This window comes from Hirundo rustica, chromosome 1, assembly GCF_015227805.2.
Source record: "Hirundo rustica isolate bHirRus1 chromosome 1, bHirRus1.pri.v3, whole genome shotgun sequence".
NCBI lineage: Eukaryota > Metazoa > Chordata > Aves > Passeriformes > Hirundinidae > Hirundo > Hirundo rustica.
In genome coordinates, this window is record NC_053450.1 from 141,587,755 (window position 1) to 141,615,227 (window position 27,473).

A 27,473-nucleotide genomic window follows, 5' to 3' on the forward strand; every position below is an offset into this window, starting at 1 on the left:
TAAATGAGCGCCATGCGAACAGTATTTCCCATAATTTAGAAACTTTTCAACTAAAATTAACTTCCCCAAGAAGCCTGAATGTATTGAATCAGTACAACTTCCAGGAAAGTTGGCAAAATCCATTCTTATATAAAGGCCAAGTTAGACCTGAAATAAAAGAATAAAACATTGAAACTATGAAAAAAATAGAGAGGAAGATAAAAATGACAGGAACGATGACTGACTAGTGTAATACACAAAAGCATTTGTTCAAGCAAATGTATTTGCCAAAACCCTGCAGCGCTTGGCTACTTTATAAAATCAAGCACAAGGCATTAAGCCAATTCATTTAAAAAATAAAAACCCCTCCGAAATCCTAAACCCCAATAACCAAGCAACACCTGATTTGCATTTCTGAAAACCTGCAAAAATATTCTGCATTTCACTACTCGCATCTTCAGCCTCAAATATCTGATTTACTCCATGTTTTCTACTTTACATATTTTTACATCAGGAGTTAATCCTGTATCAGACCCTAGTCTTCCTATTCTATATCCAAAGAGCTATGCATGTAGTCACAAACAACAGTGTGTGATATTGCTCACTGCTTATGTTTCCATACTTAGATAATTCATCACGGAGAAATGTGTGTCCACGGCAGAATTCTTTTGGCTGAGCCCATCAGATGACTTCAGCAGAACCACAAAAAGAAACAGAACAGTACAAACCCAGCAGAACCTAAAACCCAAGCTATTTTTAAACTTTTGGTCATCCTGTGAGATGGAGCAGTCCTAGCGCATTTCCTGAACTTCAAGCCTTACATGCACTGAATGCCACAGTGGCAATCCTGGACAAAAATGCTTCCCTTCATACTCTGCTGGGTGATGTGGGGAATGGTTGGCTGGCAAGCCTACACCCTGCCCATCTGTCAGAGTGGAACTGTGCCTACACGACAGGTTCTATGCCACTTTCAGTAACATGTTGCTGAGAATAAAAGCTTATTTTTGAAACAACATAGGGCAATATCAACGTTCGACTTAAAATAGCAGGCAAATGAAAAATGATTGCTTCTCATGAGGAGATAAGTCTTTTGAAATCAGCTTGAAGGTTTTTCACATGTATGAATAAAGGCTAGCACACACACTGCAAGAGATGAGGCTGTTCCACAAATTTTCTACTGTTGTGGACAAACTAGCATACAGTCTCACTAATTATTATTTTACAACGATAACTATCTCCCAGAAAGCAAATTCAAGGACCTGCAAAAAAATGTATAAAAGTGAAGTTTCTCAAAAAAACACCGGGAGAAGGCTAAAGAAGGTGCAATATTGATTCTTCATTTTATGAAATGTACATCTACTAAAATAAAGTGGACTTGAACAGTTTTTATGACTATAAATAACCCCAACTATTTTCCATTTAAGAAAACAACCCCATTACAAAACAAAATTCAATAGAGCATGGTCACTATTAGGCCTAATATTAGACAATTCATTGAATGTCAAAAAATAACATCTCTTTTTCCAAATTTCCAATTTAAAAAGAGAGGTTGTCATTTTATGTTTTTGTCACTAAATCCCTTCTTGGCAGGAGTGCTCTGAATGCCACAAACTGGAGACCTGTGTAAGTTCCATGTCTGGGTCAGACATCTTTGCCATTACTTAGTATTAAAAGGTCAAAGCTTGTGATCTAAAATACAGTCTTGGTTATTACTGGTGTGAAAGTAACTGTGAAATTATGAATCAATACAAATGGATAGATTTCGTTCTTGATTCTTAGGACAGATAGAAACAATAGCTCTGGAAAATACAATTTTCATTTTTATGACATACTACATTAAGTCTATGCTGTCCATAGTTCTTACAATTTAAATTCAAATTAACTTAGTATTTAAAACACAACAACAAACAGAAACATGTACCATTCTTAGTGGGTAATGACTAATCTAGAATTCACTTTAAAATTCAAGCAGCACAGCTTCTTGTCATGTTCCTCCATACCACCATGCTATCCTGGTTCTTAATTAAGCATTCATTTATTGCTTGGGTCCAAACTGCTTAGAAGCTTTGTTGGGATTCTCAACAAGGCAGTTTCATAAGACACAATCTATGTATCTTACACCTCTCTTAGCAATATGTTACATCATTCATAGTAGAATTGCAACACACCACTATGGTTTTAAGCTTGCAATACCTGATTAAATTGTGAGACTTTTTAACTTCTGTTCATAATTAATTACTGTTTTGATCTGATGAGACCAGACTACATATTTTATCTCTCACTGTGTATCTGCTGCTGCACATCAGCTTTCTTTTCAGATAACATCACAAATACTAAACAGCAATTTCAGTGGAATTACACTAAAACTTCACAGAGCTAGACAAACATCAATGATTGTGTACACAGCTACTCACAAAATCATTCAGGTTGGCAGAAACTGCACAAGGTCATCCCGTCCAACTCCTCTGCTTATAACAGGGTCAACACTGGCCTTACAGCTTTGTCTGGGTGAGTCTTGAAAACATCAACAACTGCCTTTCAGAAATCAAATCGCATTCACTAACTGACAGCAAAGGGAAGCCTGAAAATGACAGCAAACTTTGGTCTACATACCTAAGACAAATTGTTTCACTGATTCCTATGGCAATGCTCTTACCTCACTTCAGAATTACCTAAATCTCCCATACTTCATATTTAATCCATCAGTTATACTGATGGATTAAAGAGAACTTCAGTGATTAGCAGAGAATAAAGATATTTTGTAATAAAATGCCATATATACTTTTTATTTACCTAATGAATAACCTGTCTACTCTACAGAAGACCACGTTATTTCAAAGAGCAGAACAAGGTTAACATACAAAGGTACCAACCAAAATAATTAAAGAGGATTAAAGGAAATCCATTAGTTGTATTCTACTTGGGTTTTTTTTATCTTCCATAACTTTAACATTTGAAGAATAAGTTATTACTAGTAGTGTTCCAACTTCCAGTGAAAGCTTTAGGATTCTGTTAATTTTAGACTACAGAAAGAACAAGTCAGATCTGCAACGCTGAAAGGAGAGCAATTTGTTTAATTTGGTAGTCCTAACATATTTTGGAGCTACTTGATACCTCAAAACATAACCACACATATAAAAAAATTATCTGAATGTGTCAGATAACACAGCCTTAAAAATTCCATTAATAATTAGAGGATTAAGAGCCACATTCACCTGCACAATTTGACTGACTTAAGTTTGAAATGTGTTGCTGAATTCTTCACAGAATCACAGATGGCCTTTAAGTTTTGTAGAGAGGAAACAAGAAATAGTCAATCACTTCTATTTTGACTGAAGTATTTTGGGTTACCTCAACACTAATATGCATCCCTCTGATAAAACTTCCTGTGTCATTCAGGAAGGATTTTGTACAGGGTTTCATTATTTTCATATAGTCCGGGTATGTTGTTAACGTTCTACTTAGAAGAAAAAACCAACAGCAGACAAAAGCAAAAAAAACAAAAAAAAACAACACTCCATGCTTTGCAAGGTGAATTGCTTTTGATATTCTGACTAAAACAGTGGAATTATTTCTGATTTTACACCTGCAAAATTGAACACAGCACTCAATTTTGCCATGGTACCAAATAAGAGCATCATCTACAAATGTTTCTCTAAGAATTTCCATTACAAGTTTCTTAAAACATCAAGAAAGCCACCCTGGCACTTATAGTTTGTGCAGCAATATCCCCTGTACTTTATAAATTGCGGTGTATGGTTTTTTAAGTTCAATGCATTGTATTCACAGACCCAAGCAAAGCAAGCATTCAAGACCTAACAAATAAAAATTAAAAATAACAGCCATTTACTATGACTGTGCCCAATCAAGCAATAAATTACTTAGGCCAAGATGGGATGTACTTCCAAGACATTAAAATTCAAACTGCCTACCAATTGAGGACTTTCTGTTTAAATTCACTCTCAAAAGAGCTCACCTCTAACACACATTCAAACTCCTAAGACAGAAGTTAAAGAAACAAAGAACAGGAAAATTGTATTAGGGCCAAAAAAACTAACACTGCCACATGACTAAGACCATTAAAGCAAACTAAATTCTAAGGCCTAATTCCTCTCAAACAAAAAAGTTCTTAATTTGAATTATACACTGAAAAAGTTAGTAACTTGTGTTGAAGGAAAAAGCCTGTTTTCTTCAGCTGAACTCAAAAATAACTTCTAAGTTCTACAGAAGTAGAATTCATCTGAGCATGTGTACCTCTTGTGAGGCACAGCTGGTCCTTGCAGATAGCCCTGTAGTAAAAAATATTCCAGGTAACAAACCAGATGTCGTACTAAGAACCGCTTCCACTGTCTTGGTGCTACACTGACTCTGTCCCTAAACTCGGCCCCTAGCACTGCTAGCCCAGACTGTTTCAGGGCTAAGGATGGGGGTTTTCTGGATAGATGAGTGTCCAGTACACTCCCAGAACAAATATGCTTTTAAAACTGGAGATGCAAATACAATAGTTAGAATTTTTTTAACAATACTCAACATTAAGAACATTGATCAGCTATGAGTTGTATCTTATGTTTCCCAAACGTGATCCCACTCACCAGAAAGGAATATGTTTTTAACGGGTCACACCTAAAAATCCTGTAAAAATCTAATGACTAGCATAAGCAACTTCCATCTTATGCAACTTCCATCCACCTTTACTGCCTCTCAAGCATATACTAAACTGTTCTTTATTGGAAGAATCCTCAAACAGTAAATTGACAAATTAGAACATAGTCTCACTGAAGCACCCTCATAAAACCCAGAGTTCCAAATTTAGCGCAAAAATTAAAAGGTCATATTTTATATAAGTTCCGCCACAGTAGGTGCCTTAAGTGTCAAAGAATATTGTGTAAATTTTATACTTGTAGATAAAAAGAATTCCCAACATACAACCAATGCACTCAAAATTATCTTGAATAATTCAGGGCAGTTCAACATCCACAGCTGAAGATGTGAACTACGGCTCTGGAACCCTCGTGAGAGCTGCAGCCAGGGAAGGGACAGCCCAGCTGAGAGCTGAGCACAGGCAGCAGAGGCAGCATCTGCCCTCCCTGTTGCTGCTGTGCCCAGACTAATTCATACAGACCCCAGCAGAGAAGTTCAGCTGTTCCCCTGCATTCTCCACTCGGTCACATCCCTCTCATTTTCTGGGAAAGGACTGTCAGCACTTTGATGGATTCTCCTGCATGGAATGTCCCAGTTCCCTGGTTGGGATCTCCCAGAGCTCTGACCCAACTGAAAAAGCAACTGCCGGGATGAAGTGACTAATTTGTCATTTATTTTAAGAATAATCAGAACATAACAGAGCGTATTTTCTAGTCAATCTGGTATAAATACATTTTTTTAATACAAATAGTAGAATTTAAATAGACACAAATATTCCACAGGCGTAGCAAGTTTTGGTGACATGCTTTATTGACTAGCATCAAGAAGTACATAAAATATCAGCTGTTGTTCAAACTGGTACACCTTTCCTAGAAAATATACATGACAACATATTCTGATTTATTTAAATGAATCTTCTCCTTGCAGTCTATTACTGTCTATCAGCACTATGCTATTGATGAACCATACTTACTAAAAAAAACTTCCACACAGATAAAAATACAAAAAAGAGTAAATCAAAATCCAACCTGTCCTAGTTTACTGGCTTCACTCACTTAGCTTGTGTTGTTCTCATTGTGCATATAGTCCTTGCCAAAATAATTGTCATTTTTGTATCCACCACCCTGCTTGTTGTTTGAAAAACGTTAAAGGCACAGAGCTTCAAAGACTATTGGACATTTTTAATGAAGTGTCCTTAAAACATGTTCATGGAGAAAAAATGTGAAATAAACATGTCAAAATTATTCCTGGATGCTGTCCAGCAACCAGCTGTGGTGTGCAGTCTATGCTAACCCTGGGAACATTCTTCTTTCTCTATGGCCTCCAGCTTTGTCTTCTGTTCCTACAGCTATTTGTATTCCAAATGCATTCAGTTAAATCTCAAACTAAGCAAGACCAAACTGAATTAGTGCTTCAAGAGGCAAAAAATTAAGCATGACCAAGCTTTTAAAGCAACTAGGTTTTTTTGGTTTGACACACAGTACCTTTTCATTAATTTACCATAAAAACCATGCTGTGGGATACCTACACTGCTTGAGTCATGTCAAGCCTTCAAATTCTAACACTGAAGTTCTGCTCGTTTAGGGCAATTAAATAACCAAACATCTATTTTTTGAAAAGCAGCACTAATTCCTACTTTATGTCCAAATCCAAACTTTGCTAGCCATGCTCAGTGTCTGTGGATTACAGCAGAGTTCTAATTATTCAAGACACTGCTCAAGCATGCACATACAGAGTTAAGAAAGGCAAAGGTCCCAAAAGAAAGGCCACGGAAAAACTGGGCCTAATGCTTAGCAGAGGAGGTGAACAAAACCATGGAAAAGGCTGAGGCACCGATACAACGTTACCAACAGTAGATAAAGACGCAGTTCAAATCCACGGGATCAGGAGGTTGGATTCAGTAGTGCTGAGAGAGCCGTCCACCACAAGGATGCACTCTATCATCTTTTAAAAGTCATGGTATCAAAGGAGATTGCTGAGGACTGGAAAATGGCACATAGCCATCTTCAATAAAGGCAAGAGAGAGAGAATCCAGGGAATTACAGGTCAGTCAGCCTAATATCAGTTTACAGAAAGGAGTAACCCCATGCAGCAGTACAATGTAGGTCTGACTTGCCCGTTCTCATCAACATTAATTATGCAATTCTCCTTTAAATCTCCACTGACAGCATACTACTATCGGCCTTTTCAAGGTGCACTTATTATACTTTCTAAATTTGGGCACATTAGTTCCCCTTCACCTCCAGCCTTCTAAAATTTCTCCACTGTTCCATGATTTGTTAAAACTCAAAATGAATAATTCATGCAGCTTCTAAGCTTTTTTTCTTTTTTAGTATCTGTAGGTGTCAGTGCAGCAGATTTAAAAACATTTAACATTATTAGTCGCTAGTACAGTGATAATACATTCTTCCCATCACTAATGATGGAGGTGGTGAGATGTAAAAGCATCATCCAGCCTCTTTCTGAATACAGAACAAAATATTTATTGAATATTTATGCCTTTCTCTGCACAGCAGAAATTTATCATCCTTGCCCAGTATTAGACTTCCATCATTACTAAGCTTTCGTACCCTTCAAGAACATCCTCTATATTTAAAGAACTCCATTGTACTCTACTGCCCACAGATTTTTATTAATAACTTTACCTCCTTAATCTCCTGTCTCCAAGCCGTACAGTGCTTGCCATCATCAGCTCCCCATTCTTTAAAACTGTATTCCTTCACTCCCTTCCTTACCTTGCTTCAACCAAACACATCATGTTTTCTAAGAGAAAAATTGTTCTGGGAGTAACTAAATGAACAAGTAGGTGTCAAGCAAGTCACATTTTTATGCTCAAGTGCTCCTTGTTTTTAAAGTCTGCTCTTCTTCTAAAGATAAGAGATATGTGCATGCAGAACTTGGTTTTGGCTCCCAACCTGCAAAATCACAGTTCTAACATACCTGCTCTATTTACTCTACACGCCTCAGAAAGAAGAATCTGTACAGAAGACAACAGAGTGGCTTTTATTTGTTTGAAAACTGCCAGATAGATATAAAAAAGTCTTTTTGAAGCTTCGGAAATTGATTAGTGGCCAAGCGATTTATCAGCACAAGCTCCCAATGCCTGCAACAGGCTGAATTCTCATAATTTTTCTTTACTGAATACAAAATTACTTTTAAGAAACTACTCATCTTTCTAGGATCTGACTTACATTGATAAAAAGCCTCCAATGTATCCTTTTCAGATTAAAAAACACTAGCACAGTACCACTCACCTTGTCTTCTGAATGGTGAGAACTGTTCAAGCAGGAAACAGAACCTTTAATATACAAGACTACAGAAAAGTCTGTACGGTTCTGCTGTGACATTTCACTTTTTAGAGAGATTCTCTAGTGAACGCTCATTAAACATGTTTTAACATACAAATTATTTCAGTCGGCTATAATTTTCTTTACACTGCTGTGATTTGGTTTTTTTAATCTATCATTTTGCTTTATCTCAAAAACTTGCACTAAACAGTAAAATATACAAGCCTGGAAAAAAACACGATATCCTTTAAGACTTAGATAAGGGTTTTAATATAGAGAGAACATTACCAAACATATTTCTGTTAAAAAAAAAAAAAAAAAAAACCAACAAAAAACGCTTCCCTTGCAGCAAAGCAGAAAATCCTGCATATTATTTCTACCACATTCACTTCTGCTCTTCAAAGTCATTCACCTTTCACTAGTTCTGAAATAATGCAAGATCTGTGTTGTAAACTTTGTAGTTTTGATATGTGCACATGCCAACAATCTGCATCATCCTCTGCATCAAACATTCACTCATCCAGCTCAACTACTTTTTAGGGCACTGGAAGGAAGGAGGGGAGATTAAAAATAATGGTGATAACTGCCAAAGACATTTTGGACTTTTCTTCTAAGCTATTTCTGATCTGTGTGAATTCACCTGCTGCATGCAGGCCTCATGGCCCATACCATGTAAATGTCAATGACCACGCTACAAGTGAGAATTGAATTAACCTTAAAAATGAAACACAAAATTGCAGTGACAAAGAGTTCCTTTCAAACCCACAGTCCTGTGAAGAATCTAAAAAATAAGTACTTCCATTGATGACAGTTATCTTTAAAGATAAATAAGTAATTTTTTTTTAATATTTCTGGCTATATACATATTTAATTTGCAAGTGGTTTTAATACTGTTGACTGCAATAGCAGTGATACCTATGGTATTTAAGTCTCATGAAAATTCACAGACTGGAAGCAAAATTTATTTTATACAGAGGGAAGAACTGAGCTTAAGTTTCTGAAACATGAAGTTTTGGATAGGAATTTTAGAAGCTTCCAATAAGTAAAAAATTTAGACAACATGTAATACATTTAGCAGATGACAAAACATAAAATTACTTTGAGCATCAGAGCAGATGACAAGAGAACTCTCTCTATACAGAAGAAACATATGTATAATAAGGATACAGTGTATTCTGTTTCCTAACATCTTTCAAATTGCTAAATACCTTGTAAGGTTCTCTGTTTTCATGACTATTCATCTAAAACGATAAAATTAAAAAGCCTTAAAAATACAGAATCACAGAATATCTGAGTTGGAAAAGACCTACAAGAATCATAGAGTCCAACTCCTGGCCCTGCACAGCACCATGCCCAAGAGTCACATCATGAGCATAAGAGCATTGCCCTAATGCTTCTTGAATTCCATCAGGCTTGGTGCTGTGACCACTTCCCTGGGGAGCCCGTCCCAGTGACCAACCGTCCTTTGGCTGAAAAACCTTTTCCTGATATCCAACCTAAACCTCCCCTGACACAACTTCAAGCCATTCCTTCATGTCCTGTCACTGCTCACCAGAGAAGAGAGCAGTGCCTGCTCCCTCCTCTTCCCCTCACCAGGCTGCAGTGAGGTCTCCCTCAGTCTCCTCCTCCACAGGCTGAACAGACCAGGTGATCTCAGCTGCTCCTCACACAGCTTCCTCTCAGGGCCCTTCACCATCCTGGTGGCTTTCCTTTTTATGCTTTCTAACAGTTTTGTACCTTTCTTATATTGTGGCTCCCAGAACTGCCCCCAGCACTCGAGGTGAGGCTGCTCCAGCCCAGAGCAGAGCAGGACAATCCCCTCCCTTGCCCGGCTGTGCCTGATGTCCCCCAGGACAGGGCTGTCCCTGCTGGCTGCCAGGGCACTGCTGGCTCACGTTCAGCTTGCCATGGACAGGAGCCCCAGGTTCCTTTCTGAGCTCAGCTCTCCAGCCTCTCATTGCCCAGTCTCTACATCCAGGGTTGTCCCATCCCAGGAACAGAATCCAGCACTTTGCCTTGTTGAACTTCATGTGGCCGGTGATTGCCCAGACCTCTGATTTGTGGAGATCTCTCTGCAGGACCTCCCCGGTGCATCAGGCACAGCATTGCCAGCCAGGCAAAGGAGAGGACTGTCCTGCTCTGCATGGGCACAGCCTCTCCTTGAGGCCCCCGTGCAGTTTTGGGCACCACAGTATAAAAAAAGACAGAAAGCTGTTAGAAAGTGTAAAATGGAGAGTCATCAAAATGGTGACGGGCCTTGAGGGAAAGCCATATGAGTGGCTGAGGGGACTCCACTTGGTCTGGTGGAGACTGAAGGGAGATGTCATTTCAGTCTACAGCTTCCTTGTGAGGGGAAGAGGAGGGCAGACACTGATCTCTGTGGTGACCAGTGACAGGATCCAAGGGAATGGCCTGAAGTGGTCAGGGGAGGTTTAGGTTGAATATTAGGAAAAGATTCTTCACCCAGAGGGTGTTTGGGCACTGGAGCAGGCACCCCAGGGAAGCTGTCACGGCACCGAGCCTGACAGAGTTCGAGAAGTGTTTGGACAATGCTCTCAGGAACGGGGTGTGACCCTTGGGGCTGCCCTGTGAAGACCCAAGGAGCTGGGCTTTGATGATCCTCATCGGTCCCTTCCAACTCAGGATATTCTATGATTCTTTCTGTGCGCCAATGGCAAACAACATAATTCATCAACATTTTAGCAGTACTTAAAGACTCTGCCATACACAGTTCAAGTCAAGAAAGCCATGGAGATAAAAGCTGCCCTTAAAAATCTAGTCAAGAGACGCTCTGCAACTAAACACCTTGTGAACACTGAAAGTGAGAAACCACTGCACTTGAAAACAAAGTGCCTTCAGTTCTACCAAATGTGCTATTACACCGGATGTGTGTCAAATTTGTTTACATTTTAATTTTTATAGCCAGTTTCATACTGAGGCACTTAATCTTACCTTAGATAAGCAAAATGAATTAATTACTGTCAAATCCTAGACACATTTATGCGTTTTGTCACAACAGTAATTTACATGTCCTCCCTAAGAGAGAACTTGTACAACTCTGAATATAAAAATACAGTTGACTATATTGTCTGAAAGCCTAAAAGCTCCCCTAATTCAAATAATTCCTTATTTCTACAGAAGCTTGTTAAAACCAAAGACTTTCTTTCTCTGCACTAAATACACATAAGATTACATCCAGTTCTTCCCTGCATCACAGCTATAGGCATCACCTTGCCTCTAGTACATTACAGACATCTAAGTCCACAAGAGTTTTAAGTTAAATCACTGGAAGATCAACATGTACACACACACACACACACACACACACACAGAGGATAACAGAACCAGCTTACATCCTGTAACATGACTTCTATGCAAGAGAAGAGGCAATTCACATAGACTCTGAAACCACAAATTTTTCATGGAAGAAAATTCATTACCACTCAGGGTACTTTCCACCATAAAGGTGAAATTCATAATTGAGAGTCTGGTTGGTTATATTCGATATTCTTTACAAAATAAATTCAAAACAGGTTACCTATTACAAAATAGCGAGTAATACTTCCCTCATCTAAGCAGAAGCAAAATTAAACAGGTAAAGAGCATGGCAAGATGAATCCATCTTACTAGATGGAAAACAGGTTTCAGGAGTGTTTGCTTCTCAACTAACTCTAAATTCATCAGTGTTTTCATAATATGTAGTCATACGTGTTTTCGAAAAAAAAAAATCTTTAACCAAAGAATTATCCTGCTGCACAAGAAGCCTATGATGCTTGCAACATGTTTAACACATACCCAAGTGGATATGCAAAGGTAAACCCTCTTCATATGAAGTTTCCTAACAAATCTCAGACCACAACATAATGACAGTGTAATTGGAAATCACAAGCAGCATCTTCTTCTGTCCATTTATACTCATCTAGTGCTTCATGTTTTTTTTCACGTAACTACTGCACAAATACTTTATGCCAGGACTGGATTTCCCTGTGTTGAATAACACCCCATAAGAACATCTGGGATTGACAACAAAAATAGATCTGACAGCCATGCTCCCAGTTACATGATGGAGTATGCAATTAAGAACTGGGTCCGCATACTGACTGCATTCCAATTATAACTAAGGCATCAAATTCAAGACTTCCTGAAAAGATTAAAGACACTTTCATTAAAATATATTCTTCCTGTTGTTCACTAGCATAGCAGCATAGTCAACAACACACATGCCAACTGTTTTAATTTCTATTTATATAGTAAAGCACAGACATTGGAGTGCATGAGACTTAAGCTAAGAAAAGGGCTCAAACTGATACAATTTATCACCTACAAGCCATTTTCTTCCATGTATAATCATATAATCCCATTCAGCTCACAGTTACACATTCACAAGACTTCAGTCAGTTACTGGGAAGATGTCTGAGTATTCTGTCGCGCAAGTACAATAATACAGCTAAACAAAATAGAATTACTTGCAGCCTGAGAATTTTACAAAGCAGCCAATTAAATGCATAAGTTAAGACTAGGACTATGACAAAAAAGTTACCTATAACAAGATAATAAGATATATCAAAATTCAGGCTACTTCTTGAACCAACTGAACCTCCAACTACTTTCTCTGACAGTAGCAAAAAATTTTGTTACTGACTACATTGTCAGTAACAAAAAAAAAAAAAAAAAAACCCTAAAGAACAACCCAACACTCACCAGTGTCAATGTATCAGCACATTATAACTCCTCACAGCCTAAAAAAGCCTTGCCATCACAACCTTTCATTGTTCTTGGCACTGTGAGAAAACAGCATAAAGGTCACAGAAAACAAACTTCACTCACATTCTTACAGGTGTCTCCCCCACATTAAAGCTGAAGAGCAGCACAGAAAACCTTTTGGTGCCTTTGCAGAAGAGAACACTTCAGTTCCCACACCTCTGAAGTCAACATTTCTCAGTAGTATACAGACACTTCTATTTAAAAACAAAATAATACCTTGGGTTTACTGTTTATATACCAAAACTGAAAATCAGAAGAAATACAGGATAACCAGACTATGTAGAAAAGACAGAATTGAGTAAGATTTTGGGGTTTTCTTTTTTTTTTTTTTTTTTTTTAAAGATATGCAGCCACTGCAAAGAATTCAAAAGAAAAAAAACTCCTGAAGGCTCAACTAAGTAGTTCTACATTCAAACAAGCTTAAAAAGATTTGCCAATTATATGGTCAAAAGTAAGAAGCTACAGTCAAATCTGTCTTTTTTATATCATAACCTATTTTCCAAATGTATTAAGAAAAAATAATCTTCAAGGTGAACTCGCAGTCATTCAACCAAGATTCAGCAAATTCTAAACCCACACACTTGATTTGTCATGTATTTTGGCTGCTAAGTCTGACTCTTTTAGAGTGGTGTGCTACCTTATTATTATTTTTTAAAAGATTTCTCTTGGGATTGCACAGCAAAGGAATGAGTATGTAGCCTATCTTACACAGGAAGGAGAGATTTTTATCCTTAAAAACAGGAGGTTCGCCCACATGATCACCTGGGACAAACTTGGCCAGTACAAGCAAGCTAGAAGGTTATAGGAGCCTGGGAATGTTTAACATCAAGAAAGTAATTACAGCCCAGCAAGATCAGAAGGAATTACACAGGAAATGTGAACAGTAACCCTTTCATGCCAAAAAAAATAGTGAAAAAGTGAGCTCTCAGCTGCCAGACTATAAGGCTGTACAAACCAATTGCAAAATGCAGGAATGGAAAAAACACAATATATTACTAGGCTATAAATTCCCAACTATGTGATAAAGCTACACCTCCATGAAAAGAACAAAACCCCTGGTCTTTCTTTTTGCCATGTATATGCAGTATAATTAAAGCCCAGAAGAAACATGAAGAAGTTGCAAACACCACAAAAGAATACTCAGCTGTCTCTTCTGGACTTTTTCTTTTAAATTTATGCTGACCAGTGTTCCCTCTAGAACCTGGTCAAATATCTTGTTCTTATTTAGTTATGGAAAACCTCTGTCCAAAATATGTAGGGCATTATTCAAGCAAGAATGCAAACTCTCTCAATTACCTATTTCACAAAAATGGATCTCCCAAATTCTGAAAGAAAACTCTCAAACTCAGAAGAATGAGCTCAAAGTACACCACGTATTCGCTGGTGAAACAATCTATTCTCGAGGAACATGGGGGAATTTGAGTGATCTGACTGTAGTTCAGTCTAGTTAGAAAGCCTTCAAGTGTGATATTGGAAAGTGAACAGAGATCACATGCCTGTCCTTCACATAGAACTGGGACCCATTTTAGTGAGACAAGAGATTTTTTTCCTAAGCTCCTCACTAAGGAAAATAGCATTCCTTTAAATCTACCAAGACCTAATGCTGCACATAACCCCAGTCAGACAAGAGATGAGCAATAAAGCAACCAAGCACTAGTGTTTTGATAAATTTATTTATTAAAATTACTATTAATAGATCCTCATTAAACAAAAATAAGCTCCCCTAAAATGAGTCCTAGTGTATATCCGCTCTACTGAAAAATGAACTCAAAAGATACTTTTACAATTAAAAAAAGGAATCAGTGAATTATCTTATTTAAGCAACATGCTTCTTAAAATTACAGATCAGAACAGCATCATCGCACATTGCAGTGCCAAAACCAGCGTTATCACTTTAGCTTCTTTTCTACCAACCTTGTGACTCAGGCGCTCCACTCCACCTTCCTTTACTAACAGAGCCTTTCTTTTCTCATCTTTTCTGTTGGATTCTCCTTTATTTCCTTTTCCTTGCCTTCACATCTAAGATGGGTGGGATTTTACCATCACTAAAGCCACATGCACAACCAATTCCTGCACGGCTGAAGTCTACTCAGCTACCTGCTCAGTGGAATCTCTAAATAAATAAAATCAAGGGGCAAAAAAAAGAAGAAAAAAAAAAAAGAAAATGCAAAAGCAGCACGTGAGAATTTTCACGGGCATGCAAATAGAGCAGAGACAGTACAGTAAAGAAGCAACAAGGACAAGAAGTAATTGCTGACATTACAACCTGCACAAGTAACCATAACTCCCATTCTTCAGGAGATAAAACTGAAACATGAAACAATTATATTTTCTATTATTTTACTGAGATGGAGGCTGAAAAGAGACAAGCACCGTGACCTCACTCTGGAGACAAAGGGAAAGTTCCATTTTCTCCTGCACTGAACTTAATCCCACTTCTAAGGGTTGGTGATTTGCAAAAATAAACTGAACTAGCTTTCCCAGTCAATACACGTTCTTCAAAGATTAAAGTCACTTCTCCTAAATTTGTCTGTCTCCACAACAGATTAAAGATTCAGCAGTACAACATTCATACAAGATGTTAGCCAAAAAAACTGCAATAGTGGATGAGCCACTAGTTTTTCAACAGCTATAAATGCAACACAAACCTATCCTCCATAGCATGTAACACTGTTTGTTCATAGGTCAGATAAAAGTATTTCAGTATTCCTGCAAGATAGTCTGTTTTCAAAGAACTAGTACATGTAAAGCAAAAATACTCCCAGTGATACTCAAGTTTTTGGGGTTTTTGGTTTTTTTGGGTTTTTTTGGTTCCACATGCTTAAAACCACAGCCTATTTTCATTCAGCCAGGTGAACTGACTGAAGTCAGTCAGAAGCCAGGAGCTACCTCCAAGGGCTGTTACTGTGCAAATGAGCTGGTGGCAACAGCCATGGGAAGGGTTCCCTGTACCTCCCAAGTGTAAGCAGCAGGTCAGAAACTGAGCATTCCTTTCAGCTCAGGAATTTTAACTCATCTGCTGCACCCTGAGGCTCCACTGTGGCTCACAACAGTGGGCACTACATAGGATTCCTTTGCAAATCAACATTTTCCACCTGGCCACATCTGCTCTTTGTGAAACTTCTCTAGAATTTGTATCTGAAAACTTGTAGGAGTTGAACTCAGTGATCCTTGTGGGCCCCTTCCAACTCAGGATACTCCACAATTCTAGCGTACTACTACAAGTAATGCTCATTATTTGGGAGGTTACTGGTATTCAACTAATTTCTAGAAAGAAATGTAATTAACTTTAAAAACCTGAAAGTAAGAAATGTCGTATTTTGGGTCTGTGAAACCACTTTATAATGAAAAAGTGAATTCCAAAGATACTAGTTTTGAAAGTTATTGTGCTGCTAAATACAGTTGTTTGTTATATGACTAGATTTTAATAGAAATTCAAAACTTCCTCTTTCAGGGACATCTACAATCAGTCAACCTAACATGAGTTAGTATTCCCATCCAGCACCTTCCTCACTTCAAGTATACACATTAAACATGTTCTCCTTCCCAATCCAGAGCAGCTTTCTAAAGATAATTGCCAAAGACTGAATTATCAGGTAACTACGCCACTGACACACAAGTCTTGGAGAGAGAGGGGCCACTAAAGAAAACCTGAAATAGTTCTCTGTAAATATCCTCCACTAAGCAAGCATGGCTAGTCTCTCTCAACCATTACTAACATCTATGAATTCTTTGGGGTTATCTATTAATTTTGCAATTATTAATAAGTATTCTGGAAATGGTCCTTCTAGTGTTTCATGTTTGAAATGTTATGAAGAGACAATTGAAATAAATCATTTCCATTACTGAACAGCAAACACTTTAAAACATAATTCCACTTTGATAAAAAAAGGCTCACATGCCCAAGTTAATTATGTCTCTCATCACTGAAATCTCTCAGAGGTAAGTAAGACTCAGGGTACTTACCCATCCTATTCCCCTGATAGGACACCTGCAATAGTCTATAGGTACAGTCCACTTTACAAATTATTTTTTTACTTTTTGTTTTCTAGGGGGAAGATGTTTTATAAGTTCTTAGATATTACCATCAATATATTATTCTTTCTCCTTGCCTTGCATTTTTTTATGATGGTCAAATTAAAACCCATTATTCCACAACTTCTATAACCAAGACTTTATAGGTTTTGGTTTGGTTTGGGTTTTTTTGTTTTGTTTTGTGTGGGTTTTTTTTTTTGTTGTTGTTTGTTTAGTTTGTTTTGTTTTGTTTTTTGTTTTGTTTTTTGTGTGTGGGGGGGTTTTTTGGTTTTTTTTTGTTTTGTTTTGAGTTGTTTTGTTTTGGTTTTTTTTTTTGCTTTTCCAAAATGAACAGCTTCTTGGAACAGGAAGAGAATTATCCAGAATAAACCAGTTCTATATTCAGGAGTTTCCATCAATTTTGTTAGCATTATTCTTAATCTAAGGAATTTTTATGCTTCTCAAAAGCTGATCAGCTAAATCCTTCAAAGGTAGCTGCATTTCTGTAAGTATAGAATAATTTTTAAATCAAAAAAGAAAAGTAAGAGTTTGGTATGCTTTAATCTTGAACATGAAAAAAGCTTTCTTTCAAAATTTAACAGAAATTTCACTTTCCAATTAACATCAATATTTTATACCAAATATTTGAATATTTTTAGATGCAAAAAATACCTTCAAAAAGGTTTCAAAATTTTTACAATTAATTAGATCAATTAACAACACCCTAGACCAGCTCTCCTCACAATATCCAGCTATCTTCAAAGCATGTTAGTACATAAATGTAGGTTTAACGCTTGCATGAAATCATATAAAAGAAATAAAACAGGTACAACCTTGTTCTAGCCTAAACAGGCTCTATAGTTTCATGCTTCCTTTGAAGCAAAATCTTATCATGTAAAAGAAACTTTACAAATATTTAATTATTGAAGTGAGCTAGAACACAGTCTTTAAATACAGAATCCACAACATAACCATTTTTCTAACTTTTTTTATGTGACCACAAAGTCTTTCTGACACAACAAAGAAATTTGACAGCCAGGTGAAAAATACCTGTAAGAAATTAAGTTCACGGTGAACATAAATGATGGTAATCAAACACACCAAAACTGTTAGTTTCACCAGCTCACCTTAGGCAGAACATGCTCTAAACTGCTCAGAGGTGAAAAATCCTGCACTGGACTAGATTAACTCAGTGTCTGAATAGCCATCACAGCAGCTGTTGGTCATATCTAGCTTTCTTATCGTTTAAGAAATCCAAAAGGCTTCGCTCAATCCTTTTGGAGCAGCTCTGACCACAATTATCTCCAGGCCTGTCACTTTCAAGTCACTGAAATCACCTGCCTGACCAAGAAACTCAGCGTGCTACAGCCAACAGGCAATTTAGTCCTGTGTTCTTTTAGCAGTATACTGACATTGTTCATCAGCAAAAGACATGGGAAGATTTGTTCTCAAACCTGAGCAGCAGCACACTCCACTCAGGACTCTGCAGAGGAGAACAGAGCATGCACATTATATACCTCACACATATGATGCTTCTCAAGTGACCCTACTGGACTAATTGCTTTTAAAAAAAAACAGACTCCATATTCTTACTAAATGCACAAAAACATATATTCCTTTTATTTCAAATCCCATCTCCCCAGCAAATAAGAGCTGCTACCAGAGCTAGACAAGAGTCCAGCTTCACCGCCAGAATAGGAAACCCAAAGCAGGAGTCAACGTGGTTTACTAAAACACTAATACAAGATCAGTGAGTACCATCTCAAGGAAAAGTAGATTTATTACTGTCCTCCCCTCCAGATCAGTGTGTAAATAAAACTCTTTCATCACAGGAAAAAAAAAAAAAATCGCCAGAAATTATCAAGTACATCATTCTACATATACAACAACAAGAGAATAGGCAGAGTTTTCAAATACAGCAACCTGCAATCAAAATTATGAAAATACGATGTAAATTACATCATATTTATGCTTCTTCAAACTATACTGTGGCAATATATACTCTTGTAGCGCAAGTAGATGATGAATGAAAAAGATGTGATAAAGAAAGTGAAATAAAAAAGCAATCAGGCTGCTAACTAACAAACTACACCAGGTGTTTTCAGAAATTACCCTTAATAAGGTAAGAATTAAAGAAAAAAGAAGCTACACCACTGACTTCCAGAGCACTGTGTTCATTTACAAAAGTGAAAAGAAATAATCCAAAGCAAGAAACTTCTCCAGGATTCCACATACATCCAGGACCCATCTGATTATGTAAAAATTGGCAACATGAAGTGGTGGCTTTTAAATGCGTATTTTTCAAACAGTGACAATCCCAAATAGCAAAGCTTACTTTTCAGATGTTCTAACCCTAAGTAATGTTTAAAAGTTAACTATTATTTTAGACTTATCACCCCTGGCAGAGTATCTCTCAGTTACTGAAGTTTTTCTGCCTTGACAGGAGAATTCCATTTCTAGGATTCACGCAGAGAAAACGTTTCAGTATAAATCGTGGCTCTTCTAAGCCAGGAAAATGTCCCACGGATTGCTAAGTTACATCTTTCAGGCAAGTTCCCTGTAATTAAGATATCAATTATAATTTCACAGGCATGTTTTATTTTATAAATAAACTCTGTTTCCACAATTTGAGCTGTGGGAAAGAATGTGTGTCAATGCATCAACCCTTGCAGTATGGCAACTTTTGAACTGAATGCCAGCTCTAAATGTTATAATACGGATTCTAGCATGGAAAAAATAGGAGGAAGACTTCCCTCTCAGCCCCAGATTCCCACAAGCCTGCTGAATTTTTTATTCTTGTCACGGCACCTCCCTGACATCTGCTCTTTGCTGCTCTAGAGCCAAATACAACAAATTTAACTCAATCTGCTGCTAAACACAACAAAAGTTAAAACTGCAGCCTGCACTAAGAGAGAAAAGGACATTTAAGTGGGAATGAGAAAAAGCCGATTCTGTAGTCTTTTCCTGTTGAACACTGCTTCTGATGCTTTTATCACAGAGTTTTATATTCGAGTTTGATAGAGACTGAAAGCAAACAGTTTCTAGGACTTAAACTATGCCAAGAGAAAAGACTGGCAAAGCGACAAGCATGCTCATTTAATTAAGATACCCCCACTGCTATTTTTATGACTTTTTACATACTTGCTGGGAGTTGGCAGGGTGACACAGAAGGCCAGCGTTAGCTCATTTCATCCTCCCAAAATATTCCATCAGTCTAGGTACAGAACAAACTTGTGTACTGACTCAAATTAAATTACCACAGGAACACCAACTTGATGCACAAGCCCAAGCAATAGAAAAATCAAAGCTGAAAAGAACGGTGTCTCACAAGTAGCAAGTCACAAAAACAACTGGCCTACGTAAATTCTTTCCAATTTCATGAGGACCCTGATGTTAATCCCCAAAACCTCTTCTCCAATATCCACATCTACAAGAGAAACACAGTAAATCAGTGTATCCTACCAAGGGAACTAGACATATTATCTAGTGGGTATCTCATCTAGATATAACCCAATACAGAGAAAGAGAACAAACAAATTAGTGAGATGCTGTAATTCTTTCTCCCATAAACAAACTAGGGATAGACTTAATTCCTTAACTCACACCACCAACACATGGTTTGTAGGTGAGCTTTATTAAAAATGATGATGGAAAAAATAATTTTGCAAGTGACAAAAAGATGAGGGATTATATTCTTTTAGGAGAAAAGGTAACCTGAGCCTGTGTAAATATTCCTGCACTCTAACTTATCCAATTTCTATTAGAATTTTTCTAAATTAAAATTATCCCTAGACTGCAGAGCTCAGTCTTACCAGTTTATTAAGAAATATATCATTTCTCAAGTTTCCTTTCTGACTTTGCCACCCTAATTTCACAGCATGTCCCCTTACTCTTATAGCATGAGCCAACAAAAGCTTTTGAGTTACTTCTCTCAAACAATTCATGATTGACCTGACTCTCTGTTCTTAAACATTCTGCTAAAAGAACAAACAATTTGTGAAAATAACAAAAACCAGCTGAAGGCATTTGGGTGGTCTCAGTTCGAGTCCTGTAATATAGAACAGTCCCTTTTTTCCAAATCCAATACTGATTTGTTTTCCTGCTTCAGTAAAGCCTCAAAATCTGTTGATGACAAAAGCAACACAACCTAGTGAACATCCATATTATTTTTCTGGCAGGCTGGTAACTTCCAAGTGCTTGATTCCTCACACACGGAGTACTACACTTACATACACAACAGGACTACACAGGTTTCTATAGACTGATCCTTTTTAATTCCCTAATGGTATTTTGGGGGATCAAATAGTTTTATCTTTAGAACACTGCACATAATTAGCGGAGGCCAATGTTGGGTAGTTTAGCTTTACTGCCCTGCTTCCTAAAAACATGGATCTACCTTATTTCTTCACCAGTAATTCTGTTTTGATTGAGCTGAGGAAGAGCAAAAACTGTCATGTAGCACTCTTTGAAAGGACAGCCTGATGTGAATCTGAGATTACACACCCTCACAATCAGCAGACTGTAGTTTCCCTTAGGGAAGCCAACCAGTCACGGCCAAAAAGATCCACCAAAATTAAGTTGTATGTCATTCAGCAGAAGTGTGCTCAAAACTATAAAAATCAGTAACATTTTTGTAAAATCCCTATTTTCTACGGTTCATCCCAAATAACCACAAACATGCATATAAAGAAACGTGAAGTGGCAAAGAAGCACAGGAACAACAGCAATGACATCAATCTAAGCTGTAATTTGTATGGTGATACACCATTTTCATAGTGTTGGCCCAAGAGAAAGATCCTTTGAAGAAGAGATACAGTCCTTTGCAATTGTCCTTAGCAGCTGAATAACGCTCCAAAAATTAAGACAATGCACCTTTGAGGGTTTTTTCGGTTTGGTTTCTGCTTTGGCACCACGTAAAACCATTCAATAGTTCCTACAGACATTTTGGCATTCAGCTACTGGTAACAAAGGGCTTCTGAAAAAGACTGAGTATGGAAACGTAGCTCTAACTGCCCTGGCACCCACATGAGCAGCAAAAATTTTCCCTGGAACTGTAACTTACGACCAACCTAATATCCCAAACCAATTTCAGTGATAGATCCTAGTAAGTCTGCCAGAAGTAGTTTCTTTCCCCCACAACTCCATTACCTATCAAACAAATTTTCCAAGCTGCTTTTCCATCTCTTTAGCACCTGCTCCTCCTGGCAAAGACCCAAGTGAGACACAAGAATACTCCTGTCTCCCCTTTGACTTGCTGCAACAGAGGCTCTTCAGCAGGGCTGAGATAGTCCAGCTCTGAAGCTCAGCATGTGACCTCTTCTTGGCATTAACCATGACACTTTTTCTAAACCAACAATCCTGGGTTTAGACTTTCTGAAAACCAAACTGCTAAGCCACAGAATGAAACAGCATGATGCATACACAGAAATTAACATCCCATAGCAGCAGCTGAAAGTAAAAGACACTTAAAAAAAAAAAGAGCCTGTTTATGATTCAATACACCATGATTTTACTCTTTTTACGATTACATGAAAAAAAATCTCATCATTCTGCAAAAAATAAAAGTTTAACCACTAATGAAGTGACCACAATGTATTAGACTTCTGAAAGATGTACTGAGCTACTGATTACATTGTTTCCTTTCTATTTGTGCAACAGTTCAAGGTGTATTGGCAGCTCAGTACTAAACCTCTTCTGGTATGAGGACACCAGCCAGCTTCCCTTCAAGCAAAGCTTTCAGTACTGTATGGCCTTCAAAAAGATACAAGAAGAGAGCAAAAGAGAAAAAGAACAGTTCACAGTTTAGGAGAGGAAAACATTCTTTCCTAAAATGGTAAAAGTCTGAAGTGACAAAGCAAAGATAGTCTCTCCTTAACCGATGCCCTTTTGCACCCTTGCTCAACAGACAGTACAGCTCTACCATAGTTAGGTTTATGTTGTTTTGATTACGTTCTTGATATTAACTGGAAGATTATGATTATTGCTACACAAACCACGCTAACATCTCCTACAACATTCAATTACACTATAAATACGCATGAAATCGATCCTTTAAAAAAGTTATGCTTGAATACTACTGAGACTAAGTTTAATCAACCAATTAGTGATAAACCAATACCAGTAAATACAATACTATAATAGAGTAAGTCAAAGACACACTTAATCAGCAAACATCCCACTTTGTGATATTTGAATAGGATGGTTCCTACCCAGTTGTTCTGTGGTTTCATGAGGTGACAAGACAAACAGTGACACAGCAAATACAATACAAAGACAACACCATTCTCCAAACACCATTTTAAACTGGCAGTAAGAATCTTTGTTACACCAGCACAAGAAAGAATGAAATTAAAAAACAAAAAAATCCCACAACTTTTTATTTTTTAAATTAAAAAATAAAAACCAAGATCTCTGCCATATAATTTAATGCTGGTTACATAGTGAAGGTATCTGTCATTCATTTAACTTTGACAACAACACGCAAATAATGCTCCATGAGAAAGGGCTCAATTATTACTCAAGCAGCACTGTTTTCTCTTATTTGCCAATGGTAGTCTTGTAAAATATAAAGTTATGTTTTAAATTTGTTTTTTAAAAACCTTTTTAAGTAAAAGCATGTTCTGGATCTCTCTAAATAAATTAAAACACTGACATGAAGTACTAAATCTTAGCAAATAAGGCCAATGTCTTGTCTTGACTGCAAATAAGGATAAGCATCAAAACATACTTTCCTGCTGCTGAACCACTAATATCTTTTACGGAAATTATGAAAACAATTTGTTTCGCTGGAGTGCAAGCCCAATGGAGTACACCTTCACTGATCTTAAAGAATTTTAAATGAGCAAATAAACTCAAACACAGAGGCAAAAACTGCCTTTGTGTTCATATGGACACAGAATCAAAATCTAAAACACTCTGCAAAGATATTAACTGTAATCTTTCAACATACCCACCTTATACGTCCTGTTGCTGCTATGACCAATGAAACATTTCATCCATCTTAATTCCTATTTCAAGGAAATAAAAAACAAACAAAAACAACAGAAAGTTCCAATACCTCAGGAAATATATTTAGCAAATGACAGAAAATCATATTTAATATAAGAGATAAATATTTTAAGATGCGGTAAATAAACAAGAATTCTACTAAAACATGTTTACCCACAATACAACAGCATCTCCTCTGAGGCTTACCATACATTAACAAGACTTTAGACTAAAGATTACAGTAATAAATATCTGAATAAATATTGCTAAAATAACTGATAAAAGTTCTTATATTTCTGATTTTACTATGCACTTCCAGAATTTCAAAGTTTCTTTAACTGTAACTGCAGTAATATTTCCAGTCAGCTTCCAAACCAAGTTCTACGTTCAACATTTGGCTATTTCACTTCGACCTGACACCATCTACCTCCTTAGGTGCAAATAAATACATAAAACCATCACAAGTTTGATACAGACATTTAAAACATTAAACTACTCCTATAAATGTTTTACCTGGGCACATAAAAATGCTTGAAACAGTCCAAGTCACTGATGGAGAACACTCCTCTCATCTAGCACAACATAATCCTTGAACATCAAGAATCCTTGAATCCTGTACATCAAAAACATATGTGTGACAATCGCTACAAATTTCTAAGGCTTCAAGTGAGAAAGTCAGAAATATCTCATCGATGCTCTCCCCATCATTGCTAGTCCTGATATTCTCACTCACAAATGAGATGCAGGAAACATAAAAAACTAGCATTTTCTTCATTAAACACTTTGAAAAACACTTCAATTACAACTTTAGCTACTGCACAATCTATTTCTTTAACAGCCTGCCCAAAAGCTAAAAATATCTGCATAGTGCTGGCTTTCTTCTGATCCTCAAGTCCTCATTACCCAAGAATATCTTTATAATTAAATACTAAGAACATTAGATCATTGCAAAAAATACTTTAAACATATGACTTGTCATATGTTTTCTTTCTTCCTTTTCCTGTCTTTTGACAAACTCTAAGTTGGAAAAAGATCAGATTCTTCCAGCTACAGAAGCAGAAAAAAAATATGCACTCATCCCTGATGTTATTTTGCTTTACATAAAAATAACTTTGAAAAATATTAACCTAAACTATTACTAAAAATAACTAGCTACAATCAGGGTATTGAAAAAACAAACAAAACAACAGCTCAGTATTTTGATAGCTGAATAGTTCTGTGGGGAAAAAAACCTGCACTTAAACTACTATAATCCAAGGGAGGATAACAGCTGTACCCTGTTATCCTCCTCCTTCCTTTTCATTAAGGAATAACATGAAAGACCACTTTTAATGGCATATTGCAGGTTCAAATAAATCAGTACAAGAAAATTCAAGACTATAATTAGCTTAACTATACAGCATTTAAGGGCTAGGCTGTTGACTAAGACTTTATTATATATTAAAAAGCTTTAACAAAAGTTAACTCTAGAAGAAAGGAACTGAGCACAAGATGTATAACACGAATCTTAATTTAGGTATAGAACTAGGTAAATCTTTTAATAGAGCATGGCTTTTTGGAAAAATAAATTGAAACGAGCCAATCTTTCGTAAATCTGCTATGCTGCAAACATTTGCACAGTCTTTTGAAAATTCTCCTACGCGGCTTTAGAATACCTTCCTCCTTCTTCTATTATCTATGCCAGACACATCTGATCACTTGGAATGTGGAATATGTTCCTGACGTCATAATTAAAAGTTCTAATGGATTCATAAGCCGACAGGTTAGTTATATACAAACACCACCCCCGTTTACTGCATCTGGAATTTCTGCAGCCACAGGACAAAACCCCTCTGGCTGTCAGCTCCTTCCAAACCGTAAGGGGCCCGAGAGGACTGCGCATCGTATTTGTACTTTTATGGAAGCAGCAGCAAGGTTATGAAACATCGCCCAGGTCTCGGAGTCAAGAGCTCGGCGCACAGCTCTGACTCACGCTGGCAGGGACCGCACAGGAGCCAAACGCTGCCACGGCCCAGCGCCACAGAACCCGGAGGCACCCACTGCCGCCCCGCACGGCGGCCACGCTCTACGGCCACCACCGAAAAGCGCGTGAGCTGTACAAACAATCGCCGTGACTTGGAGGAACCGGCCACACGCGGCCTTTCTGCGGGTCTTTATTACGACATCAGAACCGGCAGCGGCAGTCACGCCCTCTCGCAGTTTCCGCACTGGCGGGGTGACACCCCGTGCCGGGGCCCGGGTGGCCGTGCCGGCTCGGAGCTCACACGGCGGCCCCGGCCGAGCGCCGCAGGCCCCGCACCGCCGCTCCCGCAGCCGGGCGGGCCCCGCACGCACCTCGGCGGCCCGGGGGACGCTGCCGCCCGGCGCCTCGGCCGAAAAGCGGGTCAGGCTGTGCCGGGACGGGCCGAGCGAAGGGCCCCGCGGGCGCGGAGCTCCGGCCGCGGCGCCCGGCGAGGAACCCCTCGGGCTCACCGAGTGAGGGCCGGAGGAGGCGCCCGCCCCGCCGGGAGCCGCCACCCCTCCCTCCTGCTTCCCGGCCCCGCGCCGCCAGCCGGCTCCGCAGGCGGGGAGAGAGCGGGGCAGCCGCGCCCCGGCGCCGCCCGCCCCCAGCCCGGGCCGCGGCCCCACCGCCGCGGGGGGAAGGAACTTACGAACGCCCGCCGTGCCCGGGTCCCGCCTCCGCGGCGCGGGGCGGCGGCGTCACCCCCGCGGGAAGGCGCAGGGGCGGGGCCGCCGGCGGGCGGGGGCTGTCCCAGGGAAAGGGGCGGCGGGGCCGCGCCTCGGTCTGCGCCCGGGCTTCGGCGGCGATGCTGCGGGAGTATGGGGCTTCGACCTCGGGCGCCGCTGTGCCCAGCGAGGCCTTCCCTCCCCGTCCCAACCAGCGACGGGCGGGAGGGGGACCCAGCCGGTCCCCGAAACTCATGGTTTGTCAGGCGTTGGCATGGGGGCTGTCCTGGGGCAGGTCAGAAAAAGGGATCTCTGAAAGTACAGGCATTGTGCTGGAAAATAAGCCTAGGGGGCTTGGAAGCACTGGGTCAGAGGGAGCGCAGATGGCTGAACATGAGCTGACTGAAAGACCGGTGGCTTCCAGGCCTGTATCGGCAGTAGTGTGGCCAGCAGGATGAGGACAGTCACTGTGCTGCTGTACTTGGCAGTGGTGAGGCCACGTCTCGAGTACTGGGCTTGGGTTTGGGGCCCTCATTTTAAAACAGACATTGAGGTGCTGGAACGTGTCCAGGGAAAGACAGTGAAGCTGGTGAAGCATGTGAAGGACATGTCTGAAGAGGAGCGGCTGAGGGAGCTGGGCATGTTTAGTCTGGAGAAAAGGAGGAATGGGAAGGACCTTATTGCTCTTTAGAGCTATCTAAAAAGGAGGCTGGAATGAGTTGGGGCCCAGTCTCACAAGTAACAAGTGATGGGACAAAGGCAAACGGCCTCAGGGTTGTGATAGGGAAGGTTTAGTTTGGCTATGAAGCAAATAATCTTGAGTGTCCTCACAGCCTCACGCTGCACATAGAGGTAATCAGGCCCAGCTAGCATGGGTTTATTAAAGGCAGGTCCTGATTGACTGACTTGTTCCTCTGTGACAGGGTGACCCACTTAGTGGATGAGGGAAAAGCTGTGGATGTGTTTGCCTGGACATCAGTAAAGCCTTTGACACCATTTCCCACAGCATTCTAGAGGAACTGCCTCTCATGGTTTGGACACGTGCTCTTCATTGTGTAAGAAAACTCTCCAGATGGCCTGGCCTAGAGAGAGTTGGTGAATGGTGCTACATCCAGCTGGGTACCAGTGGTGTTC

The 27,473-nt window shown here is 39.0% G+C and overlaps 1 protein-coding gene across 8 annotated transcripts in view; it reads right to left on the minus strand.

The window, feature by feature from the left end:
• The window catches only part of ZNF438 (zinc finger protein 438), a 50,821-nt gene extending 24,427 nt beyond the window's left edge, over positions 1-26,394 (minus strand). For 5 of the 8 annotated variants that reach the window (XM_040074960.1, XM_058422151.1, XM_040074951.1 and 2 more), the window contains exons 1-3: positions 26,324-26,394; positions 24,186-24,285; positions 23,639-23,692 (exon numbers count right to left, since the gene is read on the minus strand). The gene's annotated coding sequence lies outside the window, so the exon portion shown is untranslated. Of the gene's footprint in view, positions 1-23,638; positions 23,693-24,185; positions 24,286-24,630; positions 24,650-25,644; positions 25,822-26,006; positions 26,087-26,323 lie in introns of those variants that run through there. The other 3 variants (XM_040074925.1, XM_040074926.2, XM_040074933.1) reach the window with 3 other exon arrangements.
• Positions 26,395-27,473: the final 1,079 nt, after the last annotated feature.